This window comes from Nipponia nippon, unplaced genomic scaffold (genome assembly GCF_047370975.1).
Source record: "Nipponia nippon isolate SJK-2023a ecotype South Korea unplaced genomic scaffold, ASM4737097v1 scaffold_2, whole genome shotgun sequence".
Taxonomy (NCBI): domain Eukaryota; kingdom Metazoa; phylum Chordata; class Aves; order Pelecaniformes; family Threskiornithidae; genus Nipponia; species Nipponia nippon.
In genome coordinates, this window is record NW_028262336.1 from 52523002 (window position 1) to 52533109 (window position 10108).

A 10108-nucleotide genomic window follows, 5' to 3' on the forward strand; every position below is an offset into this window, starting at 1 on the left:
TGAATTGCATTGCCTTAATTGGTAAGCATTCTTAGTTTTTCTGTTTCCATGCTGAAAGAGCTGGCATACCACCACATTCCTTACAAACAAAACTTTTCCACATCAGGCAGCTTCTCTGAATATATTTTTTAAATCTTTCCTAAGACTGAAATCAACATAATGAGAAGGAATGTGTAGGAGGTTAATAAAGGTTCATTAAACAAGAACCTTTGACTACCTCATGTTCTTCTTTCATTTCAGTTCTCTCTGTGTCCCAGAGTAGCTCAGTTTCATTAGACCATACAGACAACTAGGTAGGTCAAAGGAAAAAAAAAGGGTGAAAGTTGGTGACAGATGGTTAGACCAAAAATAATAATTCAGAATTTCCCCATTTTTTTTCATAGTTTTCATACACGTGTTGCAAAAGAATTAACTTCTTGTGTATATTTTTGTGGAAGTCTGAATTATTTGCACATTACAGATTCTTGGCATAAACTGCCTGTTCCCTGGATGGGACCCAAGTAAGTAACACCTGAATTTTCATCTTAAAAAAAAAAAAAACAGACCGCAAAAGTTAAACTTTTCTGTAAAGGTCAAATTAAGGAAAAACTCACAATATTGGACTTGAAGATGTATATTAATTTAAAATATACATGTTGTTAAAGTGTGATCATATAGAGTTTAAATTTTTCATCTAAAAGTTGTGCACATGTAGCATTATAAGATGTCAATAATAACAGAAAATATTCTCAGTATTGAGGACTCCGTATATTCTAAGATATCTAATAATCTAATAATTCTAATATGTGGTATTGAAGCTATCGCATACCCTAAGACACCTAATATTCTCATACATCTACCAAATACACAGTAGGATGCAGTTCCATTCATAAAATGATTATAAACAACATTCATATTTGCCAAGATATTATAGAAGTCTCTTTGCAAAGAGAATTAATGAATTTCCATCTTGAGTTTTACTAATGTAAATTCAAAGGCAATTGGATGAAATCAGAGATTCTAAGTGCTATTTCAGAGTTCTATGTACATAATCATGACTGAAATCTGCTGTGATGATAATGCTTTATTTGGCTTGTAATTTTATTGGCTTCATTTATTTAATTGATTTGAGGCGTATGCAATAGTAATAGCATTCTGTGTAATCTTAGCATTACACATTTATCCCAAAGCTGCAACAGATTAACTTCTAACTCAGATACTGCAGCTGATAACATGAAAGCCTAATTCAAAGCAAAGAATTGTGAAAACATTTTATAGCTGTTGTTCCTAAATATATTTCTCTGTGTCAGTTAAATACATGTGCAAAAGTTGTTTAGCACCAACAGTATACTTGATTCTACGTTTCTACACAAGACTAATTTACATTTCCCACCCTGCAAAATGGAGACTGAGAGGAAGTAATCACTTCTGGTAATTTTTCCTTTTTCTTTGATAGTAAATTAACTTATGAACAAACCAACAAAAAGAGCTCTCTATCTGCAACCCATGTGAACATAGACAGGTTTTTAAGTGAGATGTAAATGTGTAGCAAGCAGATGGCACCAGTTGGAAAAAAAGGCTTAAAAAAGGCAATAAATACAGAGTTGGCACTGTTAACAGTGCAAACAGTTTGAAGGGGATGGTGATGGGATATGTTCAAGGCACAAGTCAGGGTAATGCTGAGCAAACAAAAGTAAAAGCAACAGAAGCATTAACTTCCAACGGTTAGGAATTAACTAGAGGAAGCAACTCTCAAATAATTTACTGAAAAGAGAGATAAAGTTAGCATGAGCAGGGACATGCATTTTAGATAATCTGAAATGAAGGGAGATGGTTATCATGTATATGTGTTACCTGTGAGAGAGTCTTCTCCCATAACACATGACATATATAATTTTAAAATAAATGTCAAGGTTAGGTGAGAGACAAATTAGGCATCTTTATTGCCCTGGCCTTAAGGTAGATGATCTAATGGCATGAGGAGAACAGTCAATATTGTCATTGTACAGCAAAATAACAAAGACTTGTCTAAAGAATACGTTTTTTGTTCTCTTATCTTCAAAGAAATTGAAACTTTGCTTGTTCAAAACAGCAGTAATGTGAAAGGAAAAGACTGCTTTTCACTTAATGCCAAATATTCAAAAAGATGTGCAAAAAAAAAAAAAGGCAACAAAAAGCTCTGACTGCTGTCAGTCTCACGTTGCTGGGAAAGTAGTATTCTGATGCTATCATGAAATGAGAAGAGCAGGTGTGTAACTATGATCACATCTTATTTGTAACAAACGAAGGGTGGTGAAAGATGGTAGCAGAGCAGCACCAAAAGCAGGGCTGAGGAGGTGGGGGATTTAAACAGCAGTGGGTAAATAGGATATTGAGAAGGAAGGGAGTAAAGAGCCAGGTAATAAGAAAGGGAGAAGGGGCCAAAAAGAAACACAAACCATAACAACAGATAATTTAATCCCTACTGTAGAAAAACTCTGCTTTTCAAATCCTTGATTATTAAACCAACGAAGCAAAGAGCACGCCTTTTAAAAAAGTAATCAAATGACTCCATTAGTACACACACATGCATGGGTAAAGCAAGTGCACAACTTTGACAGTCATAATCCCGGTGTTGCTGCTGCTGTCTTTTGGGCAGACCCTCCCAAAAGGCTTTTTTCCATCCCACCACCTACTGAAAAAGCAGCTGCTGGGACCTTAGTGGCATTCCAGCACTGGCTTCACTGGAATGCAGAGAAAATGATGAGCTAGTCCTACAGACAGTTTCACTTCTTAGCACAACTATATAGTGCATAGCACTGGCATTTTTGTGTGTGTGTGAGGGAGAATTCAGAAGCTTTGCAATCCTGAGAAACCAAAGATCTCCCAGAATACAGTTAGACCTCCCAAGAATTTCCAGAAAAATTATCATTAACCCAAAACATTAACTTCCTTCATTTCTCAAATGCAACCCTCACTTCCCCAGCATGTGTTTACATTATCCTGCTGAGTTGCTGCATCTTTCCTCTTGTAACCTTCTGCGGTTGACAGTGATACTGAGAACATGGTCCTATGTGCTTAAAAACTCTGGCCTGAGATTTTACTCATCACAAAAGAAAAAGATTTTCCTTTTTGCCCCAAGCACAGGCAGAGCTTTCATCCTTTGTGAGTTCTTTACTTGTATGTGTGAAATAGGGCAATCTTTAGTAAGGGCAAACAGGGCCTTGGAATTTGAGAAATCCCAGTGATAATTTAATGCTTATGGAAAGACCAAAGAATTTGGCTCCCCTCTGATCTTTCCATTCCAGTTGGAGGGCAAGTATCTAGCTGAGTGTCTACACTTCATAGGGATAGAATTAATTAAGACTGTTTAATTGGTTGATTTGTTACACACACCCCACCCCACCCCGCCCCCAATCTTTGTGAAAACCCAGTGAGCAAAACTCCTGCAACCACAGATGACTCCAGGTACCTCAGACTTCACTTGCAAATTGTAGCATTAGTATTAGTGTTAATTACCATATTAGTATTCCGGGTATTTCAACATGACTGCATATTGATCTCATTTCAGCTGGAGGGGCTGCTACCCCCACAAGTATTGCACTTCAACTCTGTTGACATGTTGGATAAGGAGCTTCCCCATCTCTGCTAGGGCTTTTTGAAGAGTTTCTTCTGAAAGGTTGGTTTCATGCAGCATGACTCTCCATAGCTGAAACCAAAACCCTCTCGGATCCCAAACACAAAGGTCTTTCTGCTCAAGATGACCTTGGTGAGTATTCCCTTTTTCCCTACCTTTTGGTCTTTAACTGTCACGTCCCTACCAGAACCACAGTTTGGTATGGTTAGGATGTTTTCTAGCTGTGACTGGGAATGGTGTATAAGAAGCATATGAAAATAAGGCTGTCTAAATCCATGATTTTCCTTTCCTCCTGAAGGAATGAAGATTATTTTTTAACCTGATGGTTTTACTGGCAGCTTACGTATAGTTTATTTTCACTGCTCTTCTGTCTGACTTAGTTTCTTTGCATTTGCAACTCCCACAGGTAACAAACTCCAACAAAAATGCCCTTCTTTCTCTTGTCCCTTCTCACACATAGCTGAGGAGCCAACAGAGACACTGATGGTCTGCTGCTGTTAAAGGGGGGCAACATGGGTCACTGCAGGTATGTCAGGTTCAAGAATAAAAATTTTATAATTATCCACAAAGTCATTGTAGTCTAGAGCCATGGAACTGCTAAAATACCTTTTTAATCACTTGATCCCCACTCAGTTTTCTCCTCCCATTTCCGATAACCCTTTCACGCATCTCAGAACAATTTGGAGAATTAGTACCATTACAGTTGCTGAGCATACAAGTAAACTATCTTCTACTGGTGGAGGGCACAGCTCTTCTTGTAAAAGATGAAGAGAAATCTGAAGTATTTTTTCATAGCAAAATAGGGACCACAAAATTCTTCAATGTTTGTATCTCAGATAATTCTGTGGGTGATTTAAAGAATTCTTACTTCTGTTGAAGTGATTTTGTTATCTATAGTATAAAGTAAGCCTAAAGCAATACATTCTTTTCAATTAATGAAAACATGAACAGAACAAGCCTAGAGATATATACATTTGCCTCTGGCTTTGATGGCAAGACTGTGTCTGCCAAACTCACCTCCACAGACTTTAATGGCAAAAAAATTAGGGCTTTGATGTAAATGCTTTGAACTACTCCTATCTAAAGTAAGCTTCCAGGCACATGCGACTACCCCCCTTAAAGCTTTCTAAGCATGTATACTGAATGATTTTGGTGGACTAAAGATTGTCGACTGAACTTGCTTAAAAATACATGTCACTGAATATAAATGCTGTGTTCCTCATAGCTAATAGGAAGCTTGCCTTCAGTAGGCAAATTAACTGTAGAAGTGAGAAACATCCCCTTCTAGTTAAAGTTGTAATGTTAAGTGTATATTCAGCAAAAGTTAAGCAAAAGGCGTATGTGCTAAATGTTAAAGGTGTGTTCATTGATCAGGTCAAACTAATGAAGCTGGAAGTCAGTTTTGCTATTATAAAAATGGTATTCAAATGGTTGCAAAAAATTGATACGGATGTTCGCAGAACTGCAGATGTTATCTTTGAGCAGTATCACTGCCACTGCTCACAAAACAGTATTGTAACAGTATAAAATCATTTTAGAATGACAAACATAGTATCAAGTGTAGCAGCATTTCATGTCTAAATGTTATTACTATACTTTATAACCTCTTTTACAGGATACTATCAAAGGATCTGCAGTGACATTCATTCCATAATGGATTAATATATTAATCATATCATGAAACATTTATGAAAATTGCTGCTACTACTTCAGAAGAAATATGTAACATAACTATTTCTGGTTGTTAACAATATGATGGTACTTCAGAGCTATTATGCTTGGTAATCTGGATAATTTCCAGAGCAATTTAATCCAGTTTCTCTTATAATTTGTTGCTTTGCGTAACCCAAGATAGGAAAACAAAACAAGAAAGCACTAATCAGTCATTGTTCTCCCCTGAATCCTTGAAGCAGCCTTCAAATTGCATCAGCCTGTGATGGAATCCAGGGATTTTATGATGTAAGGGAAGATTTTTAGAGTTTGGGAGCGAGCCACGTTTTCTCCCTGAATATTTCCCAGGTTATTCATAAAGAGTCCTCTACACTGGGAGGACTGGCTAACACTCAGGTTTTGTACACTCAGCTGAGAGGCTAATGAAGTTTTCTAGTTCCACTTCACAAACTGGTAAAATAGGGTCATATAGGAGTTAGGATTTAATGCTCTTCATGGCATTGAAGGAGCTTAAGTGTTCTAATAAAATGTTGGTATTTCTGCACTAGCTAACATATTTTGAAAAAGAAAAGAAAAAGAGAAGAAGTGATAAGATAAACAATTTGATTCTAAAGAGAAATCCTTACCTTTTATTCTTCTAGCTTTTTGGCTTAAATACCTAGGGGAAATATACTAAGTTTCGAACTGAGGCCAGTGAAAATTTTATCACACTAAAGGTGAATGGCCAAATATGAAGAGCATGAAGACTCAACTAATAGATGAGGGGTTTCGTAGAAGATTTTTATGGAGATTTGAGTTCATATCTGACACAAAAGCTAAACTTTTCTGGCATTCATGAAGTACTCCCTGCACTACAAGGACCACATTGCCAAATATGGTTCCATCAGACATAAAATATTAAGGAGCTTTGAAAAGGCCAACAAGGGTCTTTTAACTCCAGGGCCACTTAACCTAGAAACACACAAACAAGGATATTGCTGATGCTTCAGTGGTCTTTTTGAGGAGAGTGTCTGTTCTGTTTTATAGTAGGAAAAGGAAGTATCCAACTTTAGAGTAATAAAATAATGCAATGGGATTGTGCACCAAAACACAAAAAAAATCAATTAAAAATAATAAACCCAAAAAAGTTACTCATATCTTATTATGAGATCTATGTGATACACTCAACATCAGAGTTTGTGTGATATGAATACAACTTCAAAAACTTTCCTGTAAATTTCTATTTCTATTAAAAGAAAGGCATTTTGTAGTGAAGAGATCCAGCAGAACTTCACTGCAACTCGTGACCTCTGTATTCAAACAGCAGCGTACTAATGTACCAGCATTAATCATCACAGCACAATTGCTGCACTGTACTTTGTAATGACTATGGTTGCATCCCTTGATTGTTGGTGTTTCAGAAAAAAACCTGAACAGCATTAAATGTGCACGCCTGGAGGGTGGGTGTTAAATTTTTTTGGTCTAGCATAGAAAAATCAAGTTAACTTTAAAAAAAACATCTTTGATTTGTTTAGTTTCTCAAATGCCTACCTTTCCCCCCTTTTTTTTTCCTACATACCTGTTTATTAATCCAAGCACTGGACATGCAGTGTTTTGGAATACTTCTGGAAGAAATGGATTGATCACATTATAGAAAAATTCATTAAAATTAGGCAAATCATATTACATTAATGATAAACTATAATTTATTTCCTTTTTGGAAAGGTAACAGAGATTAAGGAGATACTGAGTGATTTAATTTATATTAAGTCAAGATACAACAAACAGCTTGGTCTACAGAACAGCTGAATTTTTCCAAAATTGGCTCCTTCTTATCAGGCAGATAAATATTTGATTTGAAGAATATTTTGGTCCATCAGTTGTTACAGTGCTACAGTATACAGTATCTTCTATCTTGCTTTACATCTGAAAGACATTTTTTCCATTTTTTAGCCTGGAAAAGGAGGTGGGAGTATTTTCCTTTCCTCACCTCTTTTCCCCAGTTAAATAGCTATTTAGCTCACAAGTGCCATTTGGGAGTAATTAGCATTTATTTTTCATCCCGAAGTGGGTAGATTGACATAAAATCTCAGAAACACCTGAAACTTTGTCCGTTTCACACTAGAATATGTGACGGATTTTTATCACACGTTTGTAAACCAGTAAACTTTATTAGTGCCACGCACATCATTTGCTACAGATGAGAAAGCTTTATCTACTAACTATATTACTCTTCACAGACCCTGGTAGCTCTGATGTTATCAGCACTGCAATGAAAGCAGAAACTATGTGGTTTCTGACATCTTTGAAATTCACAAGTGCAGCTGAGGCTTGTGTGGTACTACTCTTAGAATAAAACATCGTTGGGACTATGTCCTTAATATCTTTTGTAATTAACCCAGTAGCTGGATGACTTACTGCCCCTTATAATTTACCAAGTCAGGGCTCAGTGAATCAATGGGACTGGAATGGCGATGTTCACACTAGCACAGTATATTCTGTCACTTCTGGGTTTTGTGAAATTCTAGCTCTGAGACTGTAAAGGCAACATATTTACATACAAAAGTAACATCAAGATGAATGGAATATTATACTGTGATACTACAAAAAATAAATTTTTTTGAGGACCAGCACAACTGAAGCAGTACTGTACAGTTTCTCTGGCTTTGAAAAAGGGGCAAAAATAATGATTGAATGTTGATAAAGTCAGTGTTTGTGTAAAGAACTGAACAGGGAGAAATATTTCCTCGTGACAAGTTCCTAGAAGAAAAAGAAAAAGGAAAAGGAAAAGCTTTGAAATGGAAATTGCTATATCTTCCCAAAATAATTCTGATGTTTAAGAGTACATAGAAGTGCTGATTCCATCTCAGTTAAAATGTAAGTACACACACTATGTGCAAAGAGAAATACGAATCTTTTTAATGATGATAATTAATTAGGTGCTTTCAGCCTTTCATTCTGTCATCAAGTTTGTGTTTTCTGTCACTAAAGCCAATGCCTAAAACAAGAAGCTGGGACATCAACTGAAAGAAGAGATTGTGTTACTAAAGATCTACAACTTATAAAGACATATGTACTGTTTTCATTTTAAATGATTAACAAAAAATATAAGCAGACTGTTCATATACTTTAATGATACTTCCCATTGCAGTTTGTGTGTAACTCGTGAGGATTTCAAGAGAGAAATAACAATCTTGTATTCTTTTCTCAAGCTGATAGGAAGAATAATAATTCTTTTTCAGAATGCAAAGTTAAAAAAAAGACTATCTGTAAACGTCTTTTACTATGATAAAGTTCAGAATTCATAATGCCACCAGCTATGTTTAGAACATTTATTTTCTCCCTACTCCTGATGGAACTATGCCTAACAAATACCACAAGGTTAAAAAATTACTCCTGTTCATGGGGAAAAAATACATGGAACAAATGGTATTTTTTAAAGATGTAGTTAACCGAGGTGAAAAGGTCAAAAGAGGTCAATAATCCTACTGCATTAGTCTTTGCAATAAAACATTGGCAAGGACTGTTATAAGCCACTTTGTCTCTCTCCGCATGTTTTGGGAAGGAGATTATTTTTTGCTTCAGTATAGCTAGTAAAGTGCAGCCCAAACTGAAGATCCCACAGGGAACACAATGTCTCTCTCTCTTTATCAAACCCTCTGCCTTAAAAAACTAAGGATTGTTCAGAGAACCTCCATACTTCATTCTACATGGGAATAAACCTAGCCATGGAAAAGCAGACATCCAGCTCATAAAATATAAAATTTTATTGTTCAAATATCTTCTTGCAATGGTGGAGACCCAGCTGCGAGTCTGCTCTGTGAGATAGTCCTTTGTGTTGCTTCTCCTCTTATTGGCAATTGTATTCTGGTTTTGATAAACATTTTCATCTTAGATACATAGAAATTCAAAGCTTTTAATGCAAAGATTTTAGTTTCATTTAACTGGTACTTTCAGGTGCTGAAATGTAGGGAAAAGTGTCCTTTTTAGGCAAAATATATTCCCTAAATTTCCATTGAGAGTGGCTTGCTGAAGTACAGGAAGAAAGGTACAAAGGTAGAAAGAAAAATCAGAATGGGGTGGATATAGAGGTGTTTTGTGAGGCTTTTTCATGGTTCTGCTTTAGTTTTGTTTGTGCACTAGATGTTTGCATATAGATGAGAAACTGAATTTGAGCTAAGGCAAGCACAAGTTTTTTGTTGTGCTCTGAAAAAGTGAGTCTTTCAATCTAATTTGTTGTATTATAAAAATTCAAAGCCTAAAGCCTGCTCTAGCTGAAGTATAGTCTCTTCCTCTTATGAACATCACTATACTCTTTCTTGTGGATACAGCTGTTAAGGGATGCTAATGTCACAGATGTAACATCAGTCACTTTAGTAAACTGATGAAGAACTAGATTCTCTTTTCCAAAGAAGCAGTAACTTATCTTGTGAGCCATTACTGTGCCCAGTGCCCTATGCTATTTAGAGGGACAGAACTGCTCCAAAGTTTTACAGAGCTTTGGACTTCAGATTTCTTCCAGGTACCTACACACAACCACTCTTCTTCTCTTGCACAAGAGGCACCACCTATTTACCTGCTCTGAAATTTCTCTTCTCACTTTTCATTTTCCAGGCCTTAGGCCATAAGCCATTCACTGTTAGTGAAGTACACTGTGCTGGTTTTGGTTGGGATAGAGTTAATTTTCTTCATAGTAGCTAGTATGGGGCTATGTTTTGGATTTGTGCTGGAAACAGTGTGGATAATACAGGGATGTTTTGGTTACTGCTGAGCAGTGCTTACACAGAGTCAAGGCCTTTTCTGCTCCTCACCCCACCCCACCAGTGAGTAGGCTGGGGGTGCAAAAGAAGGTGGGAGGGGATA

At 36.4% G+C, this 10108-nt stretch overlaps 1 long non-coding RNA gene across 1 annotated transcript; it reads left to right on the forward strand.

Annotated features, from left to right (window-relative positions):
• The first annotated feature begins 3561 nt into the window (after positions 1-3561).
• Positions 3562-7649, forward strand: LOC148055784 (uncharacterized). The gene is made up of 3 exons (XR_015704939.1): positions 3562-3727; positions 4002-4121; positions 5211-7649. It is a non-coding gene; the product is annotated as an uncharacterized LOC148055784 (long non-coding RNA).
• Positions 7650-10108: the final 2459 nt, after the last annotated feature.